An 11,750-nucleotide genomic window follows, 5' to 3' on the forward strand; every position below is an offset into this window, starting at 1 on the left:
AGTTTAAAAATACTTTAAATAATGTAGAATATGAAATATTATAAGTTATTTATGAATTAATTTATTCTAACTCAACATTAGTGGTGAGTATTTAACATAAATTTTAGCTCAGTTTTGTGAATTCATGGTAAATTTTGTTGAGACTTTTCTCATATAGAATCTTATTGTATTTAGCTTTTTAAACATTGCTTATGGGAAAATTTGGTTTTGATATACCTTAGAGTTCATGGTCTTGTTTCATTAATTTATTGTTTTGTAGTGACTCATCCTCATTTGAAATAATAATTTCTGTATAAGTTACAAGATTTGTTACTTAAACCAGTTTTTAAGAGTGTCCCTGCATCTTTGGTGAAGTCTACACAGTAATCTTTTTGGAGGGCAGGGGTAGGAAATTGGTAATGTCAGAGACATTTCAGATGTGTAGACACAGCCTTATGCTCACCAATCTGGAAATTTGTTGTTATTACTCATGAAAAACAAAAAGCATCATTAAAAGATGTTTATGTCCATTCTCTTCGTTAATTTTGTGCTTAATAAAAAGCAAGTTTCTTTAAAACATTTGAGGGATAATTAAGAAAGGCTTTGGGCCATATGCTAATTAAATATTTGGCATTGTCAAGGAAGAAATGTAAAATCATTCTGATATTTTACTACTTCCTATTTTTTACTGTTTTGTTAGCTATCCTCTCCCTACCAGTTTGTCTTATTTTTTAATGCAGTTATCGATTTCAGTTGGTGATGACTTTGTGCTCCAAATGATATTTATTAGGAGAATAGTGGTTTCTTGAAAATCAACAATAAAAAAGAAAGGTCTCCAACTAAGGATTATAATTGTTTCTTGATTATAATTGTCAAACTCTTAACCTAAAATTGATTTGTTATATGGTTGCAGAACCATACTACTGAAGCTTATCTATGGAAAATTGATACTCTCCAATTTGTTAAGAGAAGGCTGTCTAAAGGAAAAGCATTGTTAAAGGGAAAATGTCGTGTGTGTGTGTGTGTGTGTGTGTGTGTGTGTGTGTGTGTGTTTGCTTATCCATCATAGCCACGCCCATTATGTTATGAATATTTTCAGAAGATTCTGATTTGGAGATTTCGTCGTAATTTTAGGGTTGAAGGTAGGGTTTCTTTCAAAGAAACTTTTCAGTAGTGTCCTCAATTACTAGTTTGGAAATATTTGGTAATTTTACAATCATCTAATAAGTTAATAAATTCTTAGGTATGATTTCCATTAATGTATAAAATAGGAGCCTTCCATTTTTCTTTTAATAAAGACAATCTAAGTTAAATATAAAATTAGATGGGTAGCAAATAATTCAAATTAACGATCTTAAAGAAAAATGGATCGAATTATTTTTTGGAGTGGAATATGGATAATTAGTTGCTGAGCAAGATTTTCCCAGGGTACTTGTGTCTGATCTAATAAGATGGTAATACTGAAGTGTATTTTATTTCTATCCCCACTCATTATTTACCTTACAGATTTAACTTAAATTTCCAAGATTCTTAAAACATGGTTTATTTTTGTCAGATTTTCTATTAAGACATGGTTTGCCTGCTTATCTCATAAAGAAGATCAGATGTTATATGGAATCAGAGGTTTTTCATCAGCTTTTAATTAATATTAAGATATGTTTTTACTTGAGTTCTACAGCCATAGTTAATTCATTATAACTTTTAGTTCCCTCAGAAAACCCTGTTCAGGTATAGCATTCCCAACTTGTTTATGTTAATTAGGGATAAAATTAGCTTCAGTGTATGAAATACTTAGAAGGCACAGGCAGTTTGCTTTATAGTTCATCTATTTCAGATTTTACCAACCTTATATTAAAGCTTCTCATAATAAAAGATTGAAAATTTGTGTTTTATGTAGTTTTTCAGTTTCTAGTCACCATTAGAAAAAAGAGCTAATCCAAATATAAGCCAAAAATTTCAGTTAAACACTAGAGTTTGTTTGGATGCAGCATAAGTCCTAAGGCCTTGTCTACAGACAGTAACAGAAAAATCCTTATTGTGATTGACTAGAAACATGAGTGAAGGTTGAGTTAGAGGCAACTGAGGAGAAGGACAGAGAAAATTCAGGGAAGTAGAAGAGTCAGAGATCAGGGGTCTAGGATCTCTGATTAGAAAACAAATGTCAGGCTTTCAGAGGTCATCGAAGTGTAGTGACAGGTGCTCAGGTGCTATAGACAGGAGGCTGCATATTGCTACATGGCAGATCAAGGATAGAGTTAATATAATTGTGGCCGTGTCTGGCTTGCTTTTTTCTTCTGTTAATATGGGAGCCTCTGGGCTTTAAAGAGTTGATATGTTTTGGGGTGCATTTCCTTTAGATAAAGATTCCATAGTTTCATTGAATGGTTCCAGGTTAAGAACATGGTGGTAGTGGTGTGTTCCTAGTGGGGAAGAGGTGTTGGGTTATTGAGATCTTGCTAAATATTGACATGTTTCAAGCATTGGATTTTTCCGAAATCTTGAGAGGTTATTGGTTGGTTCATGGAGTCCCTTAAATGGACTTTTTTAAGTATTAAATAATTTCTTGGCTCTATTTTCTTAAAGAATTTGAATCTAATTTTCTAGATAGTGAATTTAACTACTATTTTAAGATGTTTTCTTTGGGCATACTAATTAAAAAAAATTGCTTTGATACTCTTAACCCTTTCAGTTTGATGCTATTTTGAACATTATTATCCAGTCTTACCTTGATGATCTTTGGCTATTATATGTGATATAAAGTCATTTACCTTTTTATTTCAGAGCTCTTTAAGAATGTACTTTTAATGTCAGTAGTTTTGGCATTACCATGCCTATTTTTCAAGTTTGAAAAATAAAAGAGAAAAAAATTAGACTTTATTTGTTAAATGACTATCATTGGCCTTATGAGGAAAATTGAAGTTTTTTTTTAAGGGATAACAGATACCTAAATGAGTGCTAGAAATCAGAGTTTACTTCTGGTGACCATTTAGTGCTCTTACCAGAATCCCACAAGTTCTTGGTTGTATAGTCCCTTAAAATCAATTTTTAAAATGTTGGGTTTGTTTGTTGTTGTTTGTTTGTTTGTTTTTGGTTCCTTTTTAAAGTGAGCTCTATTTTAAGTAAAATGCCCCTAATAGAAGAAAAACTGAAAGCTGGGGTTAATGCCAACATTGAAACCTTGTATTTTTATTTTATTTATTTATTTATTTATTTCAAGGGGACTATCTTCATCTTCATAATGTCAGAGAATAACCTCCCTAGAAATGCCTCACCCAACCAGTAGGATAAGAAATTGTGTAGTACCTGGTTATTTTTAGGAACTTGTAATAAGGGTGGTATTCAGTGGGTTTAATCGGTAGAATACAGACTAGGGGGCTAGGAGATAGATAGGTTCTATACCAAATATTTGATGTGCGGAGATATCTTGGGTCATTCGCATCACATCTTTTTAAATAAGCCTTTTCTATTTCATAATTTTGCTTTTTTAATAATGGATCAGACTATCAATGTGAATAATCCTGCCTTTCCTAAAACTTTGCCTCTGTTTTGAATCTGGGCCTTCCAACATTGCCCCTGCTTTCCCATGGAGGATTCTTTGCAACCTAGGAATGGAATAAGGACAATCAAGGAGATACAGGAAAGTCCTGGAGGGTTATAATTTTGAAGAAGAAAGTCCTGGAGAATACTTACTGGAAGGAGGGAGGTAGCCTCAGTGTGTGTTGATAATTCACCATGTTAAATAATTGATTAATTGTTGGCAAGTCATTTCTCATTTCTATGTTTGTGTGATACTGATGAAGTGGGATATTTTTTTACTTGTATAACCACCTAAAGCTTTAAAACTGGGCGAAGAAAATCTGTCACAAACCAGCTTGTGCTAGTGATGTAATTTAATCTGAGTTTTCTCTTGTTTTGACCATGACTGGTGAAGTTTAATTAAAGAACAAATCTTTTTTGAATGCGTCTCATGTGCTAATGTACTTTGCTAAGCAGCTGGGAGCTAAAGATAAATAAAACATTGTTTTTGCTCTTGAGGAGTCACAGTCTACTGAAGAAGGCACGGAGACAGAAACTCTATGCATAGGTGATTTGGGGAGTACAAAGGAAAAAGGTACACGTACCTGATCTGAGTTGTAAATCATGAGGGGAGTGTATGGCCAGACAGGGGCACACCATAAGCAAACACTGATTAGAAAAACAGCATCGGGATGGGTTAACAGCAAACAGTTCTGTATAGTGTTTGCTTTGGTGATTTCAGTCAGATTTTTAAGAATTAGAAATTGAAAGGAAGTAGGCTTTTAAATTCATTAGCCCTGTTTTTTAAAACTTTGCAAGTATTTTTTAGTACGACTATGTTGACATTACTTGCTTTTCCTCTGAGCAAGTAATTTTTTTCTAGATGAATCTATGCTGATTTGTGTGGACCATTTTATGTGTGAATATTCATCTTTTTAGTATCTTCTGTACTTTGTTTTTTCAATATTCATTTTTGTGGCTACTTGCATATTGCTTCTTGTATTTGACTTGTAATTACATACATCATTAGAATTTTTAATTCTTCCTGGTCATTGAATGGTAAAATATTTAGTATATGTATTCTAAGCATGATAGCCACTCAGTTTGCTATGCCTTTAATATTTACATTAGGTTTTGATTTCTGTTATCACTTAAAACTTGGTTGAAAGTTATGAAATAGAAGACACAGTAGGATAAAGGTATACTATTATGAGAAGTTTTTTTTTTTTAAGATTTTTATTGGGGAATTGGGGTGATGGGAACAGTGCTGGGGAATTGGGGGAAGGGGAACAGATACGTTGCTGTCGTTTTGTTCTTCAGTCTAGGACGTTGCTTCACTGGCCCAATTGGCACCATCATTGCGCTCTTCCCGGGCGAGGCAGATCAGTCGCAGGCTTCTGAATGGCCACTCACTGCGGCTGCTGGCCGCTCACGCTGGCTGCTGGCTACACACAGTAGCCCATGGCAACCCACTGCCACAGGGGCTGCAGCCTACGCCATCTCCAGCGACTCCCAGCAGCCCAGCTCCAGGTTGAGCTGTTGTTCAGCATCTTAGCTGTAGAGGGCAGCGTCACTGGCCCTCATATGTGGGATCTGAACCGGGGCCCTCTGGCATCCCAAGCCAGTTCTTAACCATCGCGCCACTCGGCTGGCCCTATTATGAGAAGTTTTAATGTGAAAAATAAGATGCTTTTTTTCTTATGAGCTGTCATTTCCAGATTGATGGGCAGAAGTGCAAAAATCTATTTCGATTTAAAGAATTTATCAATAAATTGCTTTGAAACCTTGTTTTTTTTTATTTAAGAAACAGTTTTAGGAAACACTTAAGCTAGATACAACATAATGGTGATATATTATAATGAAAACTTTAATTATCAATAATTAAAAGAAAAACATACTTTTAGAAAGTTATTCTTTCTTTTCAGTTTTAATTATAGATCTAACTGTGATACTATTTCAAACTGATATTTTAAAGAACAAAATTTGCTGAATTTGCTTTAAAATTCACTTAGGTAAATAAGAAGTATAATCAGCACCAACATTTTATATGCATTGTTTTCATATGATCAAATGATGAGATGAAAATTCCATTAACTCAACTATGTCTTTGAACGTCCATGAGGGCCCAGTATTCATGAAAATATATTTCTGTTCCTCTTGAAACTTAACTATTTTTTTGTGAAAGACCATCATGTGGTATTACTCATAATTCTTATCTTAATAACAGTTGTATTAATAGACCATAATTATTATGTAGTACTGTGAGAGAAGTAGCTTAATACAGTAATGAGTAACCAAGTAGAAATATAAGAACCTGTAGTTTCTGCCACCAACAAACTGACTAGCGAATGGCAAATGAATCATTTACTTTTTGTGGACCTCAATGCCTTCACTCTAAAATATGAAGGTTTTATTTGGTGACCACTAAGGACTCTTTTATCCCCCAAATTTATGGTTTTATTTAAAATATGGTCAAAAATCTTATGAAGGACCAAAAATAATACTTGACATTTTTTATGTATACCAAGATAAATTAAGTTCAAATAGTTTAAAATTACAAGCTGCTTTTGCAAGAATTAACAGTTTAATATCCCTTCCTTTAAATAATTCAAAGCTTGTATCTGTCCACTTCACAGCAGAACAACTGGATTAAAATAATGAAAGATTTATCATTATTTGCATGATGACAAGTAATTGCTTTTTGGTTGTTTCCTTACCTGAATTTGTTAATTATAATCAAAACCAAGATTTTATAAAACAACTTAATTACTGAAAAACTTAGAAATTAGTTTTTTTTTTGCAAATGAATCTAGAAAAGTGATGTGTATTAAAACATATCATCTAACCAGCATTTGTTCCATAGTTATTTAATTAAACTGGCTAAAGTGATCATGTGATTTAATTTACTTTATACATTTGTTTAATCATGCTTGATCCCCTATCCTGTAATTTCTTAATATCTTTGGTTAATGCCTTCCTAAAATACTTGTTCTAATACACTAGTTTTAACAGTAGCTACTGCTTTATTAATTTATAAATTTAACATAGTTTCATTTAATATTTTTAAAAATAATGGTTTATAAAATTTCCCCTCTTGAATCTTGCCTATTTTGTTCCATTCTTAGATGTCAGCAGCAATTCATATTTCTGCCACATGGTGTCGCTCAAATATAGCTCTTAACCTGGCTTTAAAGGATTTCAACGTTATATTGATTTTTCTCTCCTCTATGGCTGACTTATTTTATGGGTTTAGACTCAGTCAAGTCTGTGTGAGAAGCTGCATGTAGTCTTCAGCCTACCATGCCTTTATTTCTGCTTCCTATTTAATGTTTAGTAGATGGTAATTGCTTATGCTATAGCAATATAATTTAGTGAATGGACTAGTAAATATAGACAGAAGGTGTTCTGAGAAATTAGTTTTACTGTGATGAATTTTTTCAAGTGATCACCTGTGCTTTTAAACACTTTAAAATTATTCAGTGTCAGCTGCTTCTAGGCTTTTTGGTTAAGATTAAATATAGTATCTATTCCTTATTAATTATGGCTGTATCATCCTAGATAATACATCCTGTAAGACGACCTGGTAGTGCATTACCTGCAAGAATAGTGTACTTCCCTCCGGGGATTTAAAACAAAAGAAACAAAGTAAAAACTTTAGTTTCCCTAACTAATTAAAAGCTTTAAATCATCAGAATATTAATAACTACTTGGTTTTCCTTGCTCCTTAAATCTGTAAAATTTGGTTAATGCTATATTAGTTGCATGTATGCCATTATTTATCTCATAGCAGGTGACATTTGAACCTTAAAAATGGCCTGTATATGGACTTTTATATACACAGTAGTTCATAGTTTATGACAATGGTTTATTTGGATAGCTATATACCTTTCTGCATTGCTTTAATTCAGTAAATATAATTTATATACTACACTGAATTATTTCTACTATAACTATCAATAACTTTGGTTAAAAAGTGTATAGGAATGCAATAATTAGAAAACATCAAACTGTTATAATTGTACCACATGATAATTTCGTGAATGTACTCTGAAAACCCCTCTTTTATTCTGTGTTTAAACAGTATAGCTTGATTTTTATACACAAATTAATTCAAGGGATTGACACTTGAATATATAAAAAATGGAAACTAGAATGTACAACTCCAGCTTCTTTTGTACAGTAGATATCTACATTGACCTTTACTTATAATGGTTTGCTATTGTAATATAATCACGTTCTCTCGACTCCCATGCTCCTGTTCAGAATGCTCTATTGTTTGGCCCCATCTTACTAACCATTGACAAATCTCTCTTTAGAAAAATTTAGCCCACTTATTTTAGTTCTTTCTTTTGTAAATATTGCAACACTTTTGAAAGTATTGATATAGGAAAATTCCAATTGGGAAATACCACAGGTCAAATCATTTCCCCTGAAAGATATGACGCAGCTTTCATTTTTCCTTGACAGCAGCGCTATTGTACTTTTGTTATTCTGGAAATTGCTTTGTGATTTGTTGTTCCATTTAGTGGGCAGCCACAATGTTATTCTAAAACCTAAATCAGGCTGCAAATAAACTCATTTGTAAGGTGACTTTTAACCAATTTTTTGATCTTCATTAACTGGAGTTAATGAGTCCAGGGCTGGAATGCTCCTAAGCAGGGCACAACCCCCTCCCACCACAAAGCTGCTGCAACAGCAGCTTGGGAGCATGGAGGGCGTCTGTTACTCTGTCTTTCTTTTCATTCACTCCAACATCACTTTTTCCACCAACCTTCAGTACAGCTACTCCTCTTGAGAGTTTTGCCAGACCTTCATTTAGTTTTTTGGTTTTATTTCATATTCAATAGTTGTGATACTTAACTGCTCAATAATTTCTTGAATGTGTTTTTCAGTTCAAGCCTTGTCACCTTTGATGCGTGGCATCATCTTTGGTCACAATGACCTCCAACTTTTCTTAAGTCATGACGCTGACTCTATTCAAGATTTAGAGTCAATCCTTCTTCTCCAAACACTGAACCACCAGTAGCAATAGCCATGTCTTTAAACTGGTTCTTTCTACTGTCACCCAAACCTGGAGCTTTGACAAATTAACCTGAAGACCAACTTTTAGCCTATTCAAAACAAGTGTACTTAGAGCTGCTCCATCACTATCTTCAGCAGCTGTGACCAAGAGATTATGGTGAACACTGGAGATTTCAAGAGCAGGTACTGAACACTAGAAATTTTCTTTTCACTCAGTAGAACTTAGGCATCTTGGAATTCACATTTCTGATTTTTCAATGTATTAATGAAGTATGGAGGAATAAACCTCGATTAAACTTCATGCCTTCAATAATTTCAGCACCATCTATTGAAAAGACCATCCTTTTCCCATGGCTCTATAGTGCCACCGTTAACATAAATCAAGTTTGTATGTACATATACACCCATGCACACCTATATACACATACATACCTTATTCTGGATTCTGTATTCTATTACTACATTGCCTTAATTACATAACTTTATAATAAGTCTTGATATTTGGTAGACAGTATTTTCCCACTTTTTTTTCTTTACAATTATTTTGGCTCTTAGCCCTATATTTCCATATGAATTTTAGAATCAAATTGTAAATTTATAGCAAAAGAACCCTACTGGAAATTTGATGGGGATCAATTTGTAAGGAACTGACATTTTTATAATATTGGTCCTTCTGATTCATGAACATTATAGATCTCTCCATTTATTTACGCTTTCTTTAATTTCTCTAAACATACAGTAGTTTACTGTGTAAATATTTCTCGCATCTTTCGTTCGATTTATTTGTAGGTATTTAATGTTTTTTAATGCCATTGTAAAAGGAGCCTTTTTATGTCCATTTCTAATTGTTCCTCTTTATATAAATGTAATTTATTTCTTGTGTATTTGAATAAAACTATTTGATTCTAATGGTTTGATTCTTTTGGGTTGTCAGAAAAGTCATGACGTATTTTTTTCTATGTTTTTCATTGTAAAAATGCATCATGACTTTTCCGACAGCCCAATATTTTAAATTTTCTACATACACAGTCATGTCAACTACATATAATGAGCTTTTTCTTTCTTTCTGTCTTGATACTTTTTTTTCTCTTGCCTTGTTGCGTTGGCTAGAACCACTTGTCCAGCATTGAATACAAATTATGATAGGCACCCTTGTAAACTTTTAATATTTCTCCATTAAGGTATGATGTTTTTTGTAGCTTTTAAATAGAATTCTTTTATCACATTAAAGATATTTCCTACTATTCCTAATTTGCTAAGAGTTATCAGGAATGGCTGATTAATTTTATCAAATGCTTTTCTTCTGTGTCTATTTAGATATATCATTTTGTCTGTTATTCTTTAATGTGAAGTACATTGATGTTTGTGACATCAGCCTTGTATTTCTGAATTAAATCAATTTGGTCATGGTATATGATCTTTTTTTATGTATTGCTAAATTTGATTTTTGATGTTTTTTTTTAGTATTTTTATATCTGCACATTAGTGAGATTGGCACTTACTTTTCCTCATGAAAAACAGTTGGGAAGTTTTTTCTCTTTTATTCTGTGGAAGAGTTTGTATAAACTGATGTTATGTATTTTTTGACTGTGGAATATCATTTAAGAAGCGATCTTAGAGTTTTCAGTCTTTCTGGCATAAGGTTATAGCTGCATCACATGTGTTTTGATGTATTTTATTTATTTCAAAATACTTTTCATTTTGATTTCTTCTTGAACATGAGTATAAATTTCTAAACCTATGGAGATTTTTGTAGTGGTATTTTTGGTTTTTATTTTGCTGTGATCAGAAAGTATGTATCATTTCAGTCCTTTGTTTTTCATTTTTTAATGACCAATAAAGTAAATATTCCATGCCTGCTTCAGAATTTGTATGCAGTTGTTAGCTTCAATGTATTAATTTGCTAGGGTTGCTGTAGCAAAGTACCACAATCTGGATGACTTAAGCAACAGAAATTTATTCTCCAATAGTTCTACTAGAAGTCAGAAATTAAGGTGTTGGCAGGGCCTTGTCCTTTCTAAAGCTGGTAGGGGAGAATTTCCTTGCCTCTCATAGCTTCTGGTATTTGCCAGCAGTCATTGCATTTGTTGGTTTGTAGATGCATTATTCTGATCTCTGCCTCTCTTGTAACATGGTCATCTTCTCGCAATGTGTGTCTGTCTTTACATAGCATACTTCTCTCTGTGGTTTTTTATTCTTGTAAGGATACCAATCATATTAGGTTAAGGGTCCACCCTACTCCATCGACCTCATCTTAAATAATTACATTTGCAGTGAGTCTGTTTCCAAATAAGGTCACAATCTGAAGTACTAGGGGTTAGGACTTCCAACATGTTTTTGGGCACACAAGTCAACTCTTTATACACACACACACACACACACACACACACGTACGTATACACACATATACAGGCATATATGCATATATGTGTATATGCACATACATACACACATGTATATACTATATATCTTAATTAGGTTAAGTTTGTTAATCATTTAAATTTCTTTATTTTTCATGATTTTTGGTCTGTTATTTACTGTGAGATGGTTATGAAAATCACTATGATTATAGATTTATATTTTCCTCCTTTGGTTTGTCAGCTTTTGCTTTGTGTATTTTGGGGTTATGTATTAGGTGCATAGAAATACAGAATTGTTATATTTTTCTGGTGAAGTGTACCTTTTATCATTATATACTGTGTCATTTTATGTCATGCATTCCTGTCTTAAAGTGTACTTCCTCTGATAGTAACATGTAGGCTTTTGTGGTTAGAGTTTGCATGTTATATATTTTTCCATTTTTAACTTTAACTTTTCCTATATCTTAGCCTTAAGATGAGCCCATTATGTGTAGTTAGGTTTTTTTTAGTGATGTTGCTGTTTTTGTCGAAAGTCTGTCTTTTGAGTGCTTGGTCAGCTTGCATTTAGTTTACGTATTGATGTGCTTGGAATTAGGTTTCTCATTTTCCATTTGCTTTTTATTCCTTGTTCTGTTTTCCTGTTCTATTTCCTTTTTCTTTTTTCTTGCCTTCTTTTGATAGATTATTTCTTGGCCATCATTTCTCTTCTTCTTTTAGCTGTATTAGTCATAAACTCTTCATTATTCTTCAGTTATTACACTGTACACTCCAGCATGCATTTTTTAAAAAAGATTTTATTGGGGAATTGGGGGAGGGGAACAGCGTTGGGGAATCGGGGAAGGGGAACAGACAAGTTGCTGTCCTTTTGTTCTT

General features: G+C 33.0%; 1 protein-coding gene across 3 annotated transcripts in view; it reads left to right on the top strand.

Annotated features, from left to right (window-relative positions):
* RBM46 (RNA binding motif protein 46) overlaps nucleotides 1–11,750 on the top strand; it is a 37,632-nt gene that overhangs the window by 15,971 nt on the left and 9,911 nt on the right. The window lies entirely within an intron of this gene.

The sequence above is a fragment of the Hipposideros armiger genome, unplaced genomic scaffold, assembly GCF_001890085.2.
Source record: "Hipposideros armiger isolate ML-2016 unplaced genomic scaffold, ASM189008v1 scaffold_58, whole genome shotgun sequence".
Taxonomy (NCBI): domain Eukaryota; kingdom Metazoa; phylum Chordata; class Mammalia; order Chiroptera; family Hipposideridae; genus Hipposideros; species Hipposideros armiger.